The following is a 24,502-nucleotide window of genomic DNA, read 5'->3' as shown; positions in this document are numbered from 1 at the left end:
TGAGACGCAAGGAAAGAAAGAAGGTTAGGGATGGATCCCAATAAAGTCTTCCATGTTCCTGGAGAACTTGCTGTCCTTTTTTCTACATACTCAAAAAGAATACTCTAGTCTCAGCTATAGAGTTCCTTTATTTTATTATGTATATTTTAATAACAGTGCTCTCCTTTTTATTTTTATTTTATTTATTTATTTTTGGGGTTTTCACTCATTTTCACATCACTTTCCATGACACGTATATACAGGAGTCATCATTGATTTGTCTTTTATTTTTAAATGTATGTTTCTTTTAAAAAATAAAGTGTATTCAGTCCAATCAACTGGATCCTGAAAAAAGTAAAAATAAAAATAAAGTGTAAAAGAAAAGCATCTGTGGTTTAAAAAGTCATCAATAAAAGAATGGTGAGAACACTCCTTCTATTTTATAGATTGGGATGTTGTCTGATTCTAGAATCACAAATAAAGCCAATTAGGATCTTTAAAAAGAAAATAAATGGAGAGTAAGTGCTTCTGTCACTTGATTGTTAGTCTCAGATTTTCCCACATTTATCAAACATTGGAATTTTTCCATTAATTATTAGTTATATTTAACCAGAATAATTATCTCCCTTGTATGTGTAAGCAGTTGAAAGTTCTATTTTAGCCCCTTTCTTTTTTTAAAAATTCTAGCCCCTGTGTATAAAACCAGCAGAACAGTATCTTAATTTTCATGAATCCAGTAGCCACAACTTGGCCAAATAGATTAAACATGTTTATATTTTCATTAATAAAATAAGCATATGTGTTGTTAACAGTAACAGTGTGGGTGGCTCTGTCACCTTTATCTTCTTCCCTGCAACCCAAAGCTTCCATTTCTGTGAATCACCACCTTTGTGTCCTTTTGTCTCATGACATTTGGGTGATCAACATATATCAGTTCTTACTTGATCTAATGGTTGAGTTGACAGACCAATGATTGAATCTTAGCTCTGTCCTATATAGGCAGCTAGAATAACCTTGGGAAATGTCACTGTCTCTCTGAGCTTAGGTGTTTTTTTCATTCATAAACTGGGGTAAATAACAATGTAACACCTGTCATATAAGAATTGCTCAGTAATATTAGCTGTCTTTATTCAACACATATATTTTCTTTCTTGTCTACTGCAACATAATGACTGATTTAATACAATAGTTACTTTAAAAGAATTGGCTAGAGATGTATTTGTAAAGTGTTTACAACTCGCCAGCCACTGTTCCTGGAGCCATGGAGAGATATAACATAGTCCTAGTCTTTGTAAATCTCATAAATCTAGTGGAGAATATAGATGAGCAATCAGATAATTGTAATATGATAATTAATAATGGAGAAGCAGAACAAAAGAATTAACAAATCACTTTTTTTATGAGTAGGAATATAAGAACTTCAAAGATGAAGAAACATTTGCATGAGGAGTTGATGGATGAGTAGGGGCTTACTAGGTAAGCGGGGAAATAGGCAGAGAGAACAACTTGTACAAGTGACTGTAGGATAAGTCATGCAGTACAGCACAGCGCATAGGCTACGTACGTGTACCTGAGAGTAGCAGAAAAAGAAGCCCCTCATGCCATTTAAGATCCCAAAGGGGTAAACTTGAAAGACTTTAAATATGAGTGATAACTGATATGCTGACATTTACTCATAGGCTTTTGGGGAGAACGCTCCCTTATCTTTTTATTGAGGTAAGCAGAGAAAATGGGGAACAACAAAATCAGAAAGCTAAACTCCAGTCCTCAGAAACAAATTTTCAGAATGAAATCTGTATGGACAGATTTATTTTTGTAATAAATATTTTTGAGGACATATTGTGTGTACTTAATACAGTGAAAAATAGGCATTGTTCCTATACTTGAATACTTACTGTCGGTCACAATCATTTCAATTTTACTGTACACGGTCTTGTGACATGTTGCTATTTCTCCAAAATTTTTAAATTAAAATGTAATATAGTATGTATACAGACATACATTATATATATGCATATAATTTGCATGTAATAATATGTTTTTATATATTTGTATATATAGAGAAATTTCTATTTATCTAACTATATATTAAACTCCCTGAAAGCGATGATTATGAATAACATTCTTTTGAATGCCACATTGTAAATACACCACAAAAATGGTTAGATATATAAATGTATTAGTTGAAAGTAATTATATATCTAGCATAAACAGCTCCTCTCTCTTAGCCCTACCATGCTTTATTCCTGTGTTCTTCCCAAAGATTTCTTGTATTATATTTTATACTTTTCATTATGATCATCCCACTGATACCAAATCGCATAATGTTGGTCTTGGGGAAAGTTAGTAAACAGAACAATAATAATCTACCTTTTATCAAGTGCCAACAAGGTGTTAAATTTGGTTCTTTACTGCTATTTCACACAACAGTCTTATCAGGAATCACTGTTAGCTTTTTATGGGTGAACTCTTAAATCCAGAGAAGTATGCAATTTACTCAAGATCACACAACTAATGAGTTAAAGGAACTAGGACTTGAATCAACAGTTCTCTGTCTCAAAAGCTTAATTAGTATTACTTTAGACTTTATAAAGCACTTATGATTTCATTTTAGCCTCACAATTTCCCAGTGTGGTAAATATTCACCTGCTTTTACAGAGAAAAGAACTGAGACTCAGAGAGGTAAAGTGACCTCCCCTTGAGTTATAGTTGAAATATGGTATAATTTGCATTCTATTCCAGGTTTTCTTTTTAACTACAGTACGGTTGTACCACAAAGTTGAATTAGATGGGCTGCTTCACTACTGGGATGTTGTAGACAGCTCTGTTTGATTTAGAGTAAAGCAACTGTAGCATGCAGATTTAAATAAAATAAAACAAAACAAAATATGAATAACTTCTTCCCATCACAAAATTAAATATTTTTAATAAAAACCTTATTTTGTTTTAATAAACTCTTACTTCTTTCTCATTTAAATGGCTATCCATTATGGCCAATCACACAGCCCCTTAATCAGAAGCAAATTAAGTTGTTTGCAAACACATTCAGTAAGCTGTGTTTTTCCATGGACCAGTGGCAGAGGGAAAAGAAAGTCATTGTGCCAGTCTGTTGGCTGACTAGAGCTAATGGCATTTGGTCTTGTGAAATGGATATTAATGATTCTACGGTGTTTAACTTGGTTTGCTCTTGATAGATTTTCCCCTTCTGAATTAAGGCCTGTCTTCTCTTGATTAATTTAGAGTGATTGTACTGCAAGTCATTTAATTACATATTCTTTCTAAAGTCAAAATTATTCATCGTGATGAAGGCAGTCATTTTGATTTCTCATAAAAATAGTTCCCAAGAGTCTCAAGTATAGATCTTGCAAAGTTAGTGGGAAAAGTTCTGCTTTATCCAGGAAGTTTGTGCCAAAGCTAGAGAAGCCTCCTCATAAATCTCATTTAGGATGTTTTCCTATAACTCGCCAGGCAGAGCTATTTGAATTGCCACATGGTAATATCTGAAAATCCGGAGACTTCGCCTAGCTAAAATGTAAAACATGAAAAGAATATCCTGTAAATTATTTGCTCCAGGACACGACAATATAGGTGAATGAGTTTCAAACTGTGTTAAAGTTGTTCCTGGGAGAAAATGTACCGTATTTTTTTCTCTCCCAGGTATTGTAAGGAGAACACTTACTAAAGTCAGAAAGCCTAGATTTTCCAATACTAACTGAATTTGTAATCTAACCTCTTCTATGTGTAAAATAGGAATTATAATATCTACCACTCACATTTTTTTTTTTTTGAGACGGCGTTTCGCTCTTGTTACCCAGGCTGGAGTGCAATGGCGCAATCTCGGCTCACCGCAACCTCCGCCTCCTGGGTTCAGGCAATTCTCCTGCCTCAGCCTCCTGAGTAGCTGGGATTACAGGCACGCGCCATCATGCCCAGCTAATTTTTTGTATTAGTAGAGACGGGGTTTCACCATGTTGACCAGGATGGTCTCGATCTCTTGACCTCATGATCCACCCTCTTCGGCCTCCCAAAGTGCTGGGATTACAGGCTTGAGCCACCGCGCCCGGCCTACCACTCACATTTAAAGTTGTTGCAAGAATCATGTAATCTTTGAAAGAGCATACTATTTAGATATGCAATATAATTGTCACTATTTTTCTGGGCAGAAATTTTTAAGAGATCATCTGTGAGTAGCCTTTGGTTTCTTCCAAAAAATCAGTTTAGTTAGAGCAATTTAGGAGTTCAGGATTCTCCCTAGCTCTATCATTCCACTGGTTGTGCATATGATTAGACATAAACAAATGGTGCATACTTTCAGATCTTAAGCTCATTGTCTGGTAAGTAAACAGTATATTTTGCTTTTCAACTTCTGTTTTCTTGAAAGCACATTTTATAGGATTTTAAAAAATAAATGCTGATGTTCCAGTTGCCTGGGAAAACAGTGCTGCCCAGTGATATAGTGCTTCAAATCTGTAGTCAACCCGACTTAGAATCATATCTCAGTTCCTCTATTTTTACGTGTAGATCCTTGGACAAATCATCTCAACTTCCTAAGTTTCAGTTTCTTAATCTGTAAAATATGTCTAGTAATGACATCTAACTCATAGTGTTGTTAGGAGGATTAATAAGACAATAAACGTAAAGAAACTAGCATAACACCCGCGGAATACTTTGCTCAATAAATGATAGCTCTGTCTTTTTATACTACCAGTCAATTTATTTTTGTGGAGACAGACTTTTCAGATAATTTGAGTAAATGTAGCCATCAGACATGTTTAAAAGCCAGTTTAGCCTCAGTGCCCACCAGCACTGATAAAAGGGCAGCTGAAGGCATTTGCCTTGCAACTTTGACTGCATGCAGAATGATCTCCCACTTTTCCATTTGTCATCCAATCCTCATATTAGATCATCACTATCTATATCCTACTGCGAAGCAAAATTGTATTTGTTTTCCTTGGATGCCTGAGTATTTCTGGGATTGTACCTGGCACTTTGCATACTTTATCTCATTTTATTTCCATAACCACCCTACAGAGCAAATACTCTAAAACATTTTAAATGGAAAAAGTGAAGTTTAGAGAAATTAAGTAATTGTCCAAGGTCACACAGCTGGTAGGTCGAAGAGTTAGCATTTAAACCTGAGACTTTTGACTCTAGCATTGCACAATTCAACTTTGGGTTGTTCATCTGGAAACAGCTCATTTCTTATAAATGTGGTTTATTGAGAGATAGCTGTCCTTGGAAGGATGTTTGCCCAACTGGTATTTACATTTGGGAGGTAAGATTTCAAACAAAACTTGATTTCTTCCTTGTACTCCTTAAGAATAGTTTTTATTTTTATTTTCCATTGAGCATGTATCACTTTTATAAACTAGCACTTTTTAACTGACAAGCTCACAGTGAAATTTCAACTAATTTCAGGTGGTCTACAGAAAGAGAAAAGGCTATTCACTCAGTAGAGGCTTGTTTTCAGCCTTACTGACTATCAAGCTGGACATGTAACTATTGTTCATGCAAATAGAGTTCTATTTTTACAAAGTGTGACTCATTATAAAGCAATGTGACTTGCCTGTCCTCACAGTCTGAAAATAAGAATGAAGGGATAAGAGAAAGCCACAAAGCAAACACGTGTTTTGTCTTCAGATTTTGAAAGCTCTTTTGGCTGACATTAACAATAGTTTCATTTCCTTTTTTAAGTTGGCAATGGTTGATTTGTAACTAACTTATATACCTAAAGATCTCCAGGCCCAAAGTACTGTTGGCTCTGTAAAAACAGATGGCTAAAATCTATGTCTCTTTTTAAATTTCTGACAGTAAAGGCTTTCTATGACATGTCTCCAATACCCTCTTTCCAAGAAACTGCCCATTTCCAAAATTAGCCTACTGGGAAGGAATTTAGAGTCAGAAGATCAGAGCATAAGTCCGGGCTTTGTCACCAATTGGTTATAACTTTGGTCATATGTTATAATCTCTCTGAACACCAAATGCTTCATCATTCATTTAACAAATATTTATTTAATTTAATTATGGGACAATTATTTTTCTATGTATTGGGAATACAATGATGATCAAAAATCAATGCATTTTGTGATCTCTCACAGCTCCATTCTAGTGGGATAGGCAAGCCTTAGTCAAATAGCCAAATGAGAAACACATATCTATAGAGTAGTAAGTCCTCAGAAGAGAGAATTCCTATAATGGTATTTGCAAGAGGGGAGTAGTTTGGGAAGGCATTCCCTGAGAAAGTGGTGCTCAGCTGAGAATGGGAGAAAATGAAAATCAAATAGATAGAGGTACTTGGGGGAATGATAGGGAAGAATATTAAGATATTACCCACAGAAATAAAAGGATGTGCAAATTCCCTGTGGGAGCAGAGTTCATGGCTCATTCAAGAAACTGAGTATAGCTGAGAGCTGAGAACAGGTAGGAGAGTGGTACAGGTAAATAGGTGATGACGAAACAGTGGTACTCCTTAAATATTCATTTACTTACATACAAACTCCTCACCCCTTTCAGGCAGGAGAGCTCTGAGAATAGCACCTTTGGGTGAGGCAATTAAAGGTCATACACAATTAATTATTTAGTACCCCTATTTCTCTTCTGGGGTCAATTACGGTACTTTGTGTTGACATGGCAAAGTTTCCAAAATCAACTGATCCAGATGTAAGTCGCTATTTTGAGAACAATTATTCAGAAGAATTGAATGGGCATGTGGCATTGTGTAACAATAAATTAATAAATAAAATGCTACATTAGGCCACTGGAATTTTGATTTTGTTTGTTACTGTAATATAGCATATCCTAACCCGACTATTAGAGATGGTGTCGGACTACACAGGGTCTTATGGGCCAAATTAATGATTTGGATTATTTCTGAAGCATTGAAATTCTTTCAAAAAGTAGAAATTTTCAGATATTTTTCTTTGGGGGAAGAATTGTATGCTAAATATGTGAATGATTGATGAGGTTAAGAGAGTTTTGATAACTATAAATTATTCATCATAGCTCCATTTACCATCCTCCCAGGAATGGTAAAGAGACAAAGTATGAATAATTAAATCTGGCATTTTCCAAAATGCAAACCATCACACAAATATTCTGGCTTTCTGATATGCTATATTGCCCCAGATGCTATTTTCCCTTTGTTCTAGAAGCCAGTATCATTACGTATCTGTTATTCTCTGTGCGGTTGTAATCCATATACCAAAAAGTAATTCTGTGAAATTGGTTAGGCTGTTGTGCCCTGCACTCAATAACAATTTTGTATGTATGGATTTGAGAGTGGAAAACTGCTTAATAGGAAAGTCTTCCAATGTTTCAGAATCAAGTTTTCAATCAATTGAGATGCCGATATGTTTACCTTAACTCTATTAAAAATAAGATGTTCTCATTTCTTTCCTTTTGCTAGTCACTGGAAGTTTGAACTGAAAAACAAAATTGAGACCAAGCTGAGAAATGTAGTAAAATATTAGAAAATGAGCTTCTTACATATTATATATTGTTTTGAAGAAAATTCTACAGAGCAAAAAAAAAAAAAAAATGGAGAATTTTGATTCTGTGCTCTAAAAAGTTAACGCAAACAGTGGGACATTTATGCAACAATATACAAAAATATACTTTGCTTTGGGCGCTCTGTCTGGGGGAATATGCTGAACAAAAACAGACTCAGCTTCTATCCTCCCCCCTCCATTTACAGTCTAGTGAAGGAAAATATACAATTCTACTTATCACATATGATCAAATTTCCTTCTACCAAAGAGAGAAAGATAACCTATCTTGTTATTGTTTATTGAGCACCTACTAGATGGCAGAGATTTGGGTACTAGATGATTTTCATGCATTAAATAATTTAATTTTTAATACTTTCAATTTATTTTTATAATAATAATAATAGGGACAGGAGGCAGAGAAATTCTAGGCAGAAAAAGGCAGATCCCTGGCCTCAAGCCAAAAAGCCCGAGACTGTGGCTGGTAGTCTCAGGCTTTTTGGCTTGAGTGTAGGGCTTTGCCAGAAAACATCGCTGTTTTCCCGCTCAAATGTTGCCTTTTCCAAAACCACCCATGACCCTGCTCTGTTCCCCATTCTGTGCCTATAAAAACCCCAGACTCTGCTGGCAGAGAGAAGCAGCTGGATGTCAGAAACTACAGCTGGATGTCAGAGAGAAACAGCTTGACTTCAGAAGGACAGCTTGATGGCATAATTTCAAAGAATCTGGCAGAGGAAGATTACCATCCTGCCTATCCCCTTCCTGCTGAGAGCCATTTTCATCAGCAATAAAATCCCCTGCATTTACCATTCTTCAATTCGTTTGCACAACTCATTTCTCTTGAATGTCTGACAAGAGCTCAGGAGCCATGATTGTAGATACAAAACGCTGACACACTGACCCTTTGCCTTTGCTGGTAGAAGGAAACTACCTCTTGTGAAAGGCAGAGGGCCCATTGATCTGTTAACACATCAGCCATCCATGGACAGCAGAGCTAAAGGAGCACTGTCACACTCCCCTCTGGAACCTTACGGATTATGGGGATCCTCCCTAGACACCACCATGGGGCCTGCACAGAGTTTGCTCCTGCCAGTGCCCAGAAGCACTTCCTCCAGCTCCTGTACCCATTTACCTGTGTGCTCCCTCCCGTGAGTGATGGAACACAGAAGATCTGAGTGAGTGGACTTCTCCTCTGCCAGTACTGAAGTGGCTGGCTGGTTCTAGCATTCCTGCACTCCAGTTCCCAATTTGTTTATTCGTGTGCTCCTTCCCACGAGGTGTTGAGAGCTGTGGGCTGAGTAAATGAGGCACCCTTATTGCAAGTCCCATGAATGGGTCAGGTAAATATCCTACTTCAGTAATATATCTAATTCCCTATGTGCTAGACATTGCAGTAAGAGTTTTATGTATAGTATTTTAGTAATGCACATAAAAGGGGTTATTTACCACATTCTACAGAAGAGGAAATTAAGGATCAGAGAGGTGCATTGATATCCCCAATATTATATTTCACATGGTATGTGATATATATCCTGTTCCCATGCTATTTCTCCTGTTACTATGTGTAGCATACTTCTAGAATTATCTCTTCCAAAATAAGATAACAAAATATCATGACATAGATGTATGCCTAAAATTCATTCAGCAGGACGCTAATGGCACAATGCTATTGGTGCTTTGGAAAATACATTTTTGTTGGCCAAGTAAGTTTAGGTGCAAGGTAGAGAATCACAAATATCTCTTTACCACTATACTTCCCAGAGCCTATCATATGTTGATCTGTTATGAAGATTTGCAAGAGCAGACAGGGTATGCAGCATCTTCTAAAGTTGTTTGATTACAGAGACATTCATTCATGGGGCTGAGAGAGGGGTAAGGAATAGGAGTTGGTCAGCAGGAAGCAGGTGGTTGGTTAGGCAGTTATGATGATTAAGGGATCTGGGATCTCATTGTCCAAATGCAGTGATCTGGTGAGTTTCAGCTCCTTGAGACTACCTGGGAGGGCTGATAGTTGGTTTCCTGAGAAAGAAACTCAGTTAAGACAAATCTAACTTTCTCAAGTTTTAAGACTGGGAGAATTAACTTCTATGTTTATTCAAAGACACCTTAAATATCAGCTCTATCGAACAATTAGAAGTTTCAATTGAAGTTGGGTGGGGGGAGGTCTTTTGTTATGTTCTCCTCAGTCCACGATAGTAATAGTGTGGCATCTTTCATAGCTATAAGGGTGTTTTGAAAACATCTACAACTTTACTCTCTTTACATCTGTTAGGGGTCAGAATTACAGCAATAGAAAGCAGCTTTAATTAATTTGAATAGACAAGAGATGCACTGAAAGGATATTGGAGAGGTTAGAGACTACTAAAAAGGTGCGAGAATGAGGTTTGGAACTGTGTATTCTAGGCCAATGTAGAACTGGTCAGGGGAACCCTGTGCCATTGTGATCATGAGGTCTTGGTTCTGGATGCTTGTCAAGTTGGTCTTGTGGCTCTCAGCACTGCTGTCACCAAGGTTTAGAAATTTAGTCCTCATACATTTACCACTAGAAAGACAAAATCCCTCCTGGTTCCTAGTACTCTATGGTCAGTTCAACCAGTACAAGGACTTTAGCTTCTGTGCCTGGTTTATAGCTACAAAGGAGACTTCACAAAATGACCATCTGCTATTTCTGTCTTTGATAAGTTAGGAGACAGTTTTTGCTTCATAAGGGACATTGTTCTTAAATGGACAATAAAAGGATGATGGTGAATTTCTCATTCTTTGTATAATTTTTCAATTTAAAACATGCACTTTTGCTTTTTCATTGAAACATACTTGACCTAGTAAATTTTTGTAACCATTTTTTTTGAGGAGATGAGTGAAAGATTAGGATCTGAAACATGATGTGTGATCAATAAACATTTGGTACATAAGTATCCATAATGTTCAAATACATAGCCAGGGTCATATTATAAGTATCAGAGTTGGGATACAAATACAAATCTCTTTTCTACTCTGGATTTTTGATCTCCTCATAGAAACATAATTATATGGGTTGTTTATGTTAACGTTTTTATACTACTTAGAGAAAAATTAATGCAGATGCCTTCTAGACACATGGACAAATACTAGCATTCTCAGTTAGATGTGAACTTATATAAGCAGCATGATTTTCTTACAATTTTTGTTACTAGCCCAAAATTGACAGAAAAGAATAAATCATTTGCTAAATCACCAGGTTGGTATGGTTTAGTTCATTGGATACAGAGGGTAGGAAGAAAAGAAAATACTTGGATTCCAAGATGATTTACACAGAATATAATATGTTTAACACTGTGTGCAAAGCATTGTCTTTTAGATTAAAAGGGTGGCCCCACAAGGAAAGGTAAGGCTCAGAAGGGTCAGATTGACATGAGCTACCTGAAAAATAAACATAAATTTGCTGCCCAGTATATTTCCTCCATTTTAGTGTTTTAAAATATTCTAAAGTTATTTCCAGCATCTGTGATTGAAGGTAATATGTGAAAAAGAAATTTAAAATAAAAAGGGTTGTATACTAAATCATTCAGTCAAGGGACAGAATCAAGGCTTTAATTTTAAATGATGCCCCCCCAACCAAAAAAAGGAATAACCATGAAAGAGATATAATGCAGGTGATAAGGAATTATGTCAGTGATCTGATGACAGACAGCATCAGAAACTCAAATCCCAGCTTCCAGTCCACATTTAGTAAATAAAAACCACAGCAATGAAATAGCTAGCTCTGTTTGGGAGCTCAAAGCTCACTTAAGCTTGGGAACATTTCCACTCATGTTCTTTCTAGCAATTTACCAATTCCTCTATTGAAGCCCTCTCCATGGCCCCCATGCTGGCATTTCTGAATCACATCTGAGCACCCGATAACTTTCTAGGGAGAAAAAATAACTACTATTAAATTTGGTCTAGATTAATGTTGTGGATGAGTTTGTTTCACTTCACTTGCTCTCCATTTTCTTTCTTCTTTTGTCTAACTCTGCATATTGTATTTTATTTTCCCTGATAATAAAAATCAAATTGTGTGCCCTTTATGTAGTAGGAGCTGTGTTTTATGTGCACAGTTTTGTTTAATCCATAGGACAACAATGTGGGTAAGTATTATTTTCACTACACAGATAAGAAAACAAAACTAGTGAATTTAAGTGATATAATCCAGGTCATGCAGCTAATAAATTCACAAAGCAGTATTTGAATCAGCCAGCTCTGGCTAACTTAAAACATCAACCAATTGTTCTGCTATAATGATAATAGCTATTTAGTAAGTGAGATCTGGCTAGCTAGCTCTTGTAGCTATCATAGGTTGGGAAATAAAAAAGGCAAGAAAATGACAAGGAAGACTGATCACTAACATGTACAATATGCTGTTTTCCTGCCTGGGGATTCTTCCCAATTTCATTGCTGAATAATTCCTATTTATACTTAATGACTTACTACGGATATCACTACCTCTATTTTAAGTAGATGTGTCTCTTCTCTGTACTTACATTTACTATAGAATTTATCATAATTAATTGTCATTCACTATATATTAGCTTATAAGCTCAAACCATCAGCTTCTTGGGAACTATGACTGTATCTTATCTACTCAGCAAGGGGCAAATTGCACGGCTTGTTGAGTAAAGAATAAAGAATAACTGGTAGCAGACTTAGTTGGCTCTTAGACAGGGATTCTAATATTGGGCTCCTTCATTTGGGGAGGCAGTTACATACTCTAGTCATTTTACCATACCGAAAGTGTCAACTTATGGCCTGAAAGTAACACTTAGTACCCTACTATAGGTATTTTTATCGAATTTTGAAGGTTTATGTGGGTCCTAATATCCTTTCTCATTCTATATTCAACATTTATAATACCTTCCTGGCCTCTGTAAGTATTTAAGCCTGCTACCTCTGCTCTAGATATTCTTCCATTAACCTAACTATGAGTTTGTATATTACCCAAGCAATAGGTTAACTAATTTGGTTCAAATAAAATTTGGATTCAATCCTAGAATCATTCACTTATTTTTTACTGATTCATGCTCTTGCGTTTATGTTCCTAAACCATCAGTATTATAAATGCAGGAACTTCATCAATATAATTTCATTCTCAAATGTGAACAATAGTAATATTGAAAAAAATAACACGTAAACAAAAATGAACTGAATTTACTGTACTGAAAATGTACTCTCTCTTTAGGACTGCCATCATATTTTTAGAGATTTACTCTGTCTGAAGTAAATATATATGAGATTAGGTTACCAAGTCATATTATTTCAAATGACTGACATTCCTTAGAAATGAACACATTGTTTATAATTCTATGGTTCCCCATTCTCTTGGAAGATAGATTCAAACCCTTCTGTGCTGGAGATAATGTTTTACATATCCCTGGTAAGATTCTGTTTTTTCAAAGGTAAACCATATATATGTTAACATAAGGATAAGACTGTTCATTGCTGATTCAGTAAAGTTGAAAGGCAATGATGCTGTGGTGGTGGTTGACATACGTGGTTATTATTGTCAGTATGATTTGTGAGCCATCCTTGTTTCCTGAAATTCAATGTCTTATCAATAGTTAGGCTTATTTCAAGTTTAGCTTAAACTTTTTCTTTAGTCATTATTCCAGTAACTTTTTTTAAGAGCTAAGTTTTAACACAAGTGTGTGTCCCAAGCTGGTGAAAGGATGTGCTTGCCTTACACACTGCTGTAAATCTGAGAAAAATATCAGGGTTTAACCAAAAGTGGTGTCCTTTCCTTTGAAATTGAAATTTTTCTTATGTTTTCTCAAGAATGAAGTAACACATATTACCACATTGGATGTGGTATACAAGTTCAGATATATATATATATATATATATATATATATATATACACACGTTCAAAATTAACACGTATTACCACATTGGAGATATATATATATATAATTTTGAACTTGTATATATGTATATACATACTTGTATATATATATGTATATATGTATGTATAAGTATATATACTTGTATATATATACACATATATACAAGTTCAAAATTAACACATTATATTATCACATGTGTGTGTGTGTATATATATATAGTACATAGTTGTTAGAGTTATATGTTTGAATGTGAAATTTAAAATATTTAAAGAAATTTGACAAAAAAAGCAAGTTTCTTCTGGCTTGATTGTGAATTACCATTTCTAACTAATGAGAATATTCAGGTTTCAAATTAAACCATTTTCAAATTAAACCAATATCTTTTTTAGCCCAATGTTTAGGATTCTTGTGTTGTTGATCAATTTCCCCAAGGTATGCCTTCTTTATGTAATGCTTGGAGTTTGAAGCACGACCAAAATAATCATTGTAATTCATGTCATATAACTGCTTGAAAATAATAACTTTTTCCTCTCCTAGAGAGAGGGCAGGTAGCTAAAAATGTACTACTTCTATGAAATGCTCATGTGCAATGTAATAATATGGAGTCTGATTCTTCACTTATAGCTCAGCTTGGAAACATACTAGATTCTTCAAAAATTTACAAGAGAAAAAATTATTTTGGGGCTACATTTGTTGGGGAAGAGAGACGTTAGAGAGATAAGAGAACTTCCCAGTGTTTCTTACTGGCACTTCGTCATTCTGATTCACTGGTTTACAAGTGGACTGGAAGCAGGTCATAATAAAACATTAAACAAGTATTAATGTAATAAGGCTTAAGTATCAGTTAGGAAAATAAAAGCTGTTTGAGTAAAGAGTTAGCTTTTAAGCATTTATCTAGGCATAATCAAAAAGGATCATGATGATACAAAGATATTTTAAAATGAACTTTAGAGAATTATGGAATCAATTCAGGATAACAAAAATTGACTTTATCACATACTTACTATGTGTGTACTCAGTATAAACCACCATGCTGACTAACACAGGCACTACATGGGATATAATTGGCCCTACCACCAAAAGTGCCCTTTCTGACATAATTTATACTAGTTTACCTAGACAAACATTTCATTTATCTTACATATTTCACGAAAATATTGGTTTTATTCATTTTATAGTTACAGAGAGCCTTGCAGCATAAATTATTGATAGTGATAGCATAGGACCCGTTTTTCATAAGCATGCATCACAGTGCATTTATGTGATCCCTGTTGTTTAACATTTGTCTTACCAGTAGCCCTTCATCATGGTTAGAAAAGATAATGATCTGATGGGCATTCACTAAAACTAAAAATGTTGGGTTGAAAGGTGAATACATTACTGAAGCTTAAATTGGGTAGACTCTATGTTGGAAGATACGAATACAGTGGCTACGTATATTCCAACATAGAGTCTACCCAATTTAAGCTTAATCTACCTGAAATTGATTTTGGTATTTGTTTTAAAACAAGAATCTTACTGCTTTTTTTTTTTTCCACAGTAAGAAAATTAACCTAAGAACAATAGAACGTTATTCTTTCCTTTGGTGATCTGAAATGTCACCTTTATACTAATTTAAATCTTGTACTTACTTGAATTTAAATTTGAATCAACCTATCTATTCTTGTTCTGATACCACATTGTTTTAATTATTGTGGTTTCAAGCTTAGTTAATATTGAATACACTATTTCACACACTAAAATAACATTTTGAATTTCTTTTTTGGTCCAGATCCTTATCCAGATGATGCAGGAGGTCAGAGAGGGCTATGCTGGAGCCTATGCTTAATTCACAGATGCTGTAACACCTACCAAATATAGCTATGTCACTTCTTGAAATAATTTCACCTGCTATATTCTAAATGCATGCAGTTTGCTTTTCATAATGCACAGAAGTTTTAAGCCTTGGCAGAAAGCTTTCTTTGGTCTATTCCATATAGAGAACAAAAGTGGGAAGAGTAGTAAAACCTTATGAAAGTTTTCATCTGGTATCTCTTAATGTTTGAAACGTAAAGGTGATGTGGCATGGTGGATAAGAGAAGCAGCATTTGAGTTTCAATTCACCTGCATTCTAGTGTGTGTGGCTTCAGTTAATCTTCTTAACCTCTATGGGCCTCATTTCCCAGTAAAGGGAAGTATCAGTAGGCTCTTATAGCATAGAGTATTTCCAAGTAAGCACTCATTAAAAGTAGTCATTATTGTTGTTATTATTATTATGTGCCTTTAAAATCCCAAGTCACCACAGACAAGGGAAATGCAGGTTATAGGACAATTATTCTTCTCAACATGAAAGACGGGTTTGATGGTGATAGACTCCTATTAGCAACAACAGAAAGAGGATAGAGAAAATTGTTGTTTTTCAAGTTGGACATTTATTTTCTGCTTTAAGAAAAATTCATTATATAAATTACTTCACAAGAACACAGTTTTAAAGTATTTAAATGTGTGTCTTTGTCTCTGTGTTATAACAAAAAAGAAAATACATAGTGGCTTAGTGGGAGAAAAAAAGAACAAAAGGTTTAAGTGTGTTGAGTCTGTATCTGAAGTTTAAAAAACAAGGGCAGATATTTCTGCATATTTAAGATATGTCGTATTTTGACCTAAACTTTTACATTCAGAATCCTTTATGCAACTTTTCCAAGAGTGCAGGTGCTATGTTTAAAAGACAAAAAAAAAAAGAAGGGGAAAAAAAGAAAAAGCAAAGAACAAAAAGAGGAATGCTTGCATATTTATTTGCCTGGGTGATTCAGGCTGGCCATGGTTTCAACCAGGTCTCAGCTCCTGGTCTAGGCTGCCATATTTGTAGGAGCTGGGACTTGGCCTCTCTGCCCTACTTTGTCAAGGAGTCTTCAAATCACAGTCCCCTGGGCTTTGGGACAGCAGAGAAAGCAGCTGAGCTGCATGTTCTACTTATGGTGTGAAAAAATAAACCCTTGACCAAAGGCACTGGCTGCAGATTCACAACTAGTCCCACCCCTAGCTCTGCAGAGCTGCTGTCAGGTTTGATTAGCTTTTCTGACTGCGAGATTCCCCCGCTCTGTAAACTGTTCCGTCCCCTCGGCCTTCCTTGCTACTGCTACAGTTGGCTCCCTTTATTGTTTGATGAGCTGTCACAGCTGGCTGATCAGACTGCCACCCAATCATCTTCCCTTTTACTCAAGCCCCTGACTGACCTTGTTCTGTCTTTGCCTTTCCTGTCCTTCTGATCCTCTGGCAGTTGAATAGCCTACTCCTGCTGGCTGATCCCACTGCTTGTCTAATCAGGCCATTAGACAGTTTGATTAGCTTTTCCTTCCTCTCACCCTGCCAGCTCTTCCTGCTGCTACCAGCTGTGCTCAGGGCCTGCTAGTAACTCACCATCAATTCCTTCTGATAGTGCTGCTGGCTGATAGACTTAATACTTGTTCTCAACAACTCTCTGATCTACTGTTGCCTCTCTCCACCTTGGTCTTCTGATTAGCCTCTGATGTCTTTCCTGTGTCCTATGAAAATTTCTTGCTATTAATGGAACCACTCTGGTATCCTGTGTCAGGCACCTTTTAGCCTTTGAGTCTAGATGGCTGTCTTTGGCAAGCGATGTCATTTCAGTACAGTCAAAGTTCAAGTGCCCACTTCATGGCCTCCCCCAAATGTCTCAAATGTCTACAGTTGCTATCGCATCTGACTTAATATTGTGAACTGTATCCGTGAATCCATCACTCTTCATGGGACAGCCTGAATCACAGCCTTTTTAAACCAGGTTTTGAAGTGTTTCCTGACTATTATCTTTCTACTGACCTTCCCTGTGAGTATTAATTATTTATTGTAGTCACAGGCCCAGAGTGAAAACCTATTTGGACTCAAATTCTGTATGAATTCACTATTTACCTGTGTGACCAAGTTACTTAAACGTCTCTTTGGGCCTTAATTTCTTAATCTCTAAATTTATTTCATGTATTTATTCAACTACAGATAATCATTGAGCTTGTCTGTAAAGAAGACATTCAAATTCCCTGAGTATCTAGGGTTTACATACAAGAATGAAAGCACTAAATATGCAAGAAAACAGACAAAAAAAAAAAAAAAAAAACTCCAAACGTGGCAAATGTTATAAGAAAAAACAAGGGTAATGGAATGGAAAAGGATGAGATGGAAGGGTTAATTTACATGGAATAATTGAAAAAGGGATCTTTGAGAAGACAATATTTCAGCTAGTATCTGAAAGATTAGAGGAAGGCAGCCATGTGGGATTATCTAGGGAAAGGATGTAATGGGCAGATGTAAAAGTAATACAAACGTCTCAACAAAGCTTTGTGGGACATAGGAAAGCCACTGTGTCTGAAACATTGTGAACAACTGAGGTTGCTATGAAGTAAAGTCAAAGAAGTAGGCAAGGGCCAGAACATATCAGCCCAGGAAGACTACATTAAGGATTCTGGGTTTTATTCTAATTGTAATGGAAGAGTTACTAGGGACCTGGTCTAAATAAGCACTGTCCAATAAAACTTTATGTGATGATGAAAATGTTCTATATCTGTGCTATCTGATACAGAGTCCATTTGGCATTCAAAACAGAGCCAGTGGGACTGAGGAACTACATAGTGTATTATTTTTAATAAAAATTAAATTAATTTTAAATTAAAATTTCTAATCTAATAAAATTTTATGTTTTGATAATTTAATGTAACCAATTTAATTACAATCCATAATTTAATAACAATTAAAAATCGAATGGCTGGGTGCCATGGCTCACGCCGATAATCCCAGAACTTTGGGAGGCTGAGGTGGGTGGATCACTTGAGGTCAGGAGTTCAAGACCAGTCCGGCCAACAGAGCGAAACCCCATCTCCACTGAAAACACAAAAATTAGCTCTATGTGATGGTGGGCGCCTATAATTCCAGCTACTCAGGAGGCTGAGACAGGAGAATTGCTTGAACCAGGATGGCAGAGGTTGCAGTGAGCCGAGATTGCACCACTGTACTCCAGCCTGGGTGACCAAGTGAGATTTCATCTGGAAAATAATAGTAATAATAATACTTAAACAATTAAACATAAATCATACTATGTGCTAGAGTTAAGGAGTGTTCTAGTGAGTTAAGGGTTGCCTTAGATAAATAATTTTCAATATGTACCTCAGATCACTGTTGGTCCACCGAGGGTCTACCTCAAGGAAGCAATGCGTCCAGGAGAGTTGGATTTATGGCCCCCTCATTTTTTGTTAAGTTACAGAACGTCTACTTTTCTCTGCTTTATTTACTGGGTCTTTCAAGAGATTTCATTTAGGAAAGTACAGGCTACTCTAAAAAATTGGAAATCACTCAACACTGGATTGACAACGGTGATGTCAGAGTGATATAGATTTAAATAATAGCTTGATCACTTGCTAACTTACACAATGTAAACAAAATATTTTACCTTATTTTTATTATCTGTAAAAAGAGATACAAATAATAATAATGAATTTATAGGTCTCCTGTGTTGATTAGATGATGTAATTCAGGCAGAGTGTTTAGCAGACCTTTATCATGTGCTCAGCAGATATTAACCTCTATAATTACTGTTACTCTGAAGTTGATCAATCCAGAGGGTCTGTGCTCCTAGTCATGTATAACTGTAAAGTCAGGTATCTAGATAATCTGAATAGCAAAAACCTTACTATTATTCAAGGTCATACAATTATAAAGGGTGTGAGTTGAGACTTGAATCTAGGTTACTGTGATACAGCATTAGTGATTCTACCACTGGGCATTCATCTATGCACTATAACTTCAGAGTTATAATGCAGACATATTATTTAAATCAATAATTTTTTTGTTTGTTTGTTTTGAGATGGAGTTTCGCTCTTGTTGCCCAGGCTGAAGTGCAATGGCGCAATCTCGGCTCACCACAAACTCTGTCTCCTGGGTTCAAGCGATTCTCCTGCCTCAGCCTCCCAAGTAACTGGAATTATTGGCATATGCCATTATGTCCAGCTAATTTTGTATTTTTAGTAGAGATGGGGTTTCACCATGTTGGTCAGGCTGGTCTCGAACTCCTGACCTCAGATGATCCACCTGCCTCTGCCTCCCAAAGTGCTGGGATTACAGGCATGAGCCATCATGCCAGGCCAAATCAATAAATATTTAATCTAGTAAAGGTACATTGCAAAGGAAGCATTGTGAATGCTTATGAGAGGATTCTAATAATAATGAGAGGCTATTGCTATTTTAGTAATTTAAACTTCTTTCAAATGGTTGCAAAGAAACAACTACTCTGTATTATATTCTAGAATTTAGTGCAAAAATGCTCAGCTAGGGCTATGACAGTTGTCTTTAGACAGTTCTGATATTTACCTCCCATGAAGGATCCCTGCTACTTTTGTTGATTGGATAAGTAGCTTACAGGAGCATTCATTTGTTTAATCATACCAGAACTCTATCACATGAATACTATTATTATTTCTATTTTATATTAAATAAAGCTAATACTTTAAAAGGTTAAGCAACCCATTTAAGGTCACATAGCTGGGAAGTATTTGACCTAGCATTTGAATGCAGTGACTGACAGAGCAAACCCTGGAGCTAGAGAGAGGAGTCAGTGTCTTAACATGTAAAATGCAGACATGTATCATCATAACCTGTTAAGTGATTGGAATAATTAAATAGGATCATGTGGTAAAACCTTTTCTGGTATTTTTGAACTGAAATTTCAAACTGCATGGAAGTTACCCTTTCTCACGAAATAATTGGTTGATTGGAAAGTGACAGAATTGATGTATCTCTAAAGCTGAAGGAATAGGCAATCTGTTCTCTTGGGTCCCTTGTCCTGGACTCTGCTTCTTGGTTTGTAAAAAGCTGGTACACTCAGGAGAGAAAACATCTTACTTAACGACTGCCCTCAATTGCTAACATAAGCTAAGTTGGGCTTTTATGACTTAAGCAATTGTATCAATACTATTAATGACAACAAAAATCTTAACAATTTCAGATTATGTAACATACAAAACTCCTCAACCTTAACTGGGTGTCTGTTAAGCCCTGATAATTTTGAACAAATAGCACTTAACAAAAAAGGGAATTCATAATATCTCAAGCTTAAAAACAAAAACTGACACCCTTAAACAAAGTGTTCTTTTTTGATATTTATTTCACGAATATTTGTTGAAGGCCACATGTATCAAGTAGTGTCGTTAGGTGCTTGAGATACAGAACAGAGCAGATAAAGTTCCTGTATTCATGAAGTGTACATTCTAATAGGTCAGGTGAACAATAAACAAAAAAGTAAAACTATTACCAATACATAGTAATGATTAATTCCAGGAAGAAAACTACAGCATTTTAAGTGTTTACATGGTAAGGTCATTTTGGATAGGGTAGTCAGAGAAAGCTGCTCTTAGGAAATGGCCTTGAGTGATGAAGTGAGGAAATTGCTGTGGAAACTTCTGGGAGACTATCTTTCAAGGTAGAGGAGAAACAGAAGGCGAAGGAGTTTTAAGGAGGAATGAACTTGGACATTTGACTGAAAACGAGGAAGCCAGTGTGCCTGGAGCCCAGCGAGCTGGGTAAAAAATAGCACAAGATAGTGCTGGGGAAATAGGTGTCCTTGTAAACCATGTTGGAGGCTTTAGATTACTGTCTTATTGGAGAGCTTTGAGTAAGAGGAATGACATGATTAGATTTACATGATGAAAATATTGTTTTGTTGCCAGATGAAAAATAACCGCAAGGAGGCAAATGTGGGAGCAAGGAAACTAGTTAGAAGGTTATTATATTAGGCTTGTCTAAGAAAGAAGATGGCTTGGACTAGAAGGGAGCTGTGACAGTGATGAAAAGTGGTCAGATTTCAGATATATTTTGAAAGTAGTGACCACAGAACTCACTGATGGATTAGTTGTGGTTGTGAAAGAAAAGAGGAATCTAGAAATAGCTCACTAAATGAATATAGCTAATGAAAACTTGCCGAAAAGACCTTTCAAGGGTTTACTATAAGCACTTTACACAGAACATGGAGTTGAACAAATATTAAATTTCTAATAAGTGTTAGGAGTTATTTTTATTTTTATTAGCATTACTTTACAAGTATGTATTAAACTCCAAATAGGTGAATTTGTCAGGTACTATTATCTTTCCTATAATAAACACAAATATCAAAAACAGCTTCCCTCATAATGTTCATACAGCTGTTAGCAGCTCTTCCCATACTTCTGTCTGAGAGTCTCTTTCTTAACAATTTGCTTTTTGTAGCAAACATCTTATATATTTTACCTGTTCCTCTTTTTATCATCTTTTTACCCTAGGCTTGTTTCTAAATTCACCATCTTCATTATTTCTACTATATTCAAACACTTTGATTGTTTATGGAGGCTTTAGTTTATATAAAGCCATCCTCTGCTACATTTAATGTTCTTTCAACCAATTTGACATATTAATCATGTCACCTTAATTCAATAAAATATTATGCATCCATTAAAAAGAATAAAGTAGATTGATATGAACTAACATTGATAGATATTTTAAGTTAAAGAAGAGCAAGAGAAAACATAAAATAACAAAATATAAATATGAATACTGTAAAATAAAGAATAAGGCCATATGTGGTGGCTCATGCAAGAAATCACAGCGCTTTAGGAGGCTAAGGTGGGAGGATGGCTTGAGTCCAGGAGATTGAGACCAAGTGGACAATGTAGTGTGATCCAATATCTACAAAAAAAATTGTTTTAAATTAGCTGGGTGGGGTGGTACACACCGGTAGTCCCAGCTACTCAAGAGGTTGATGTGGGAGATCACTTGTGCCCAGGAGTTGAAGACTACAGTGAACTATGATTGGGCCAGTGATCTCCAGCCTGGGTGACAGAGTGAGACCCTGCCTCAAAAAATTTTTAAATGATAATGACATAAATAAAGAATAATTTTTCTAACTTCTATATCTACCAAAATAGGCTGAATTATGCTTTGGAAATCAACAACCTCAAAATCTCAATACACTGAAACAGCAATAGTCTCGTTAGTTCTCATGCCTCACGTCCATCACAGAGTGGAAGGGAATTCTACACTTCGTTGTCCTCACTACATGACCTGGGCATATGGGGCCAGGGGTTAAAGAAAACATTCCATTCGTATTCAACAATATACTTCTCTTTAATTTGACTTATACCAAAGAAAACAATGTTCAGGAAGCATTTTGCAATTGAAAAATATTTTTCTAAGCATCTAGCAAAGATTAAATCTAAAGGTTATATAAAATAAGCTTTTTAAATTATGTTGTTTTCTTCTTTAAATTTATTTTCTCTATTAAAAATAATAAGGCTGGGTGTGGTGGCTCATGTCTGTAATCCCAGCACTTTAGGAGCCCTAGACCAACTGATCTCTTGAGCCCAGGAGTTCAAGACCAGCCTGGCAACATGGTGAAAACCCATCTCTATAAAATACAAAAATTAGCTAGGTATGGTGACACACACCTGTTGTCCCAGCTACTTAGGAGGCTGAAGTGGGAGGATCGCTTGAGCTTAGAAGGCAGAGGTTACAGTGGGCCAAGATAGCAACACTGCACTCTAGTCTGGACAACAGAGTGAGACCATGTTTCATCACCATCATCAATATTATACATTATTTAAATAGTAATTCAATGACTTTAAATTATGGTGAATGTTTGTGGCACATTGAATGTTTATGAGAACCAAGCCAATTTTTTTTTCTTTGAAAACCAAGCCAGTTTTTTTTTTTCAAAAACTCAATGGGAAGGTAAAACTATACAAGTTTTACCTTCCCATTGAGTTTTTGAAAAAAAAAAGGTTTTGATTGCCATAATTTTCACACAAGCATCCCTCAAAAAGAAATGAGAACTTAAAAATAATGTTTCTTTTATGGCATCTAGCAAAATACTCTTCTCTTCTTCCTCAGTTGAATAAGGACCCCAATGTGGCTAATGCTAATATTCATGAAGATGAAAGATATATTTTTCTAGTTCTTTATGTTAGTAAAAGCTATATATATATATTCCATTTTCTGAATATGAGAATAAAGTTTAGAGATAATAATGTAGTTATTAGCCTTCCTCTGTTAAAGACTTAACAGAAAAGGAAAGTCAACATATGTAGTGGACTAAATGAATAATAAATCCAATTATTTTTATATACACATATATGTATATATGAAATAAAACATACTTATTTATATTAACTCTTTAAGAAAGGAGGGGTAATAACCACATTATATATACATATGTGATATATGTATATATATATAAATTGGATTTATATATGATAGATGTATATATTTTTAGATATATGTATATGTATAAATAATAATTTGATGGTCCCCTATTATTCCTCTGTTAGAAAAGGTTCATTATTAATTCCAGAACACTGAACCCTGCCTATCAGAGAAAATAGGTCAAATATTCACTTTCTACAAGTGAATATTTCTTTATATAGAGATAAAACTGCTAAATATGTAAAACACAAATTGAAAGCTCTCCATGATGTTTTTTCTCTATGATGTCTGGGAGTTGCTGATGACCAAACTCTTTGGAGAAATTACTGGATGCCCAAAGGCCTCTGAAAAACACTGGAACACTGAGAGGAACAGAGTTGTTGTCTGGGGAATTCTGAAAGCTCTATTAAAATAGAACTAAAACTACCACTGGCATAAACAAGATGTCACTGAGATTTTCAGTCTTTATTCCTTGTTTTTTTTTTTTTCCCTGAGTCATCTCAGGCAACTGGCAAAGGTGTGAGACTTGATCTTTCCAGTACCCTTGGTTCTCTCTCTCCCCTCCATTTTTGTTTGTTGCCTGACTACATATGCTGGCTCCCCTTTTCTATTAACTCTTTAAGAGATGAGGTGTAATAACTACATTATTATCTCTAAACTTTCCTCTCATATTCAGAAATACTGTGTATTGCTTATTTTAAAAAAATGTTGAGAATATATATTACCAAATAAAAGGCGGTTTGACTGCAAATTTAGAAAGAGAAATTTTTTGTTATTTTAACATGCCATCCGTCATAATATAACCCATACATTGGATTTATTATTTATTTTCAACAAATTTGAATGACTGGATTTACCCTAGACTACTTGATATTTCAGGGAAACTGCATTGAGCTCTGACTATGTGCTGCATATTGTTGACCTCACTGCTTGGGGTACAAGGACCAGTAAAATGTAGTTCTGCACTTAGAAGAA

This window comes from Aotus nancymaae, unplaced genomic scaffold (assembly GCF_030222135.1).
Source record: "Aotus nancymaae isolate 86718 unplaced genomic scaffold, 86718_ANA_hifiasm-v0.15.2.pri h1tg000015l_0, whole genome shotgun sequence".
NCBI lineage: Eukaryota > Metazoa > Chordata > Mammalia > Primates > Aotidae > Aotus > Aotus nancymaae.
The sequence above is the reverse complement of the archived record's forward strand: the minus strand, read 5'-3'. Positions refer to the sequence as shown.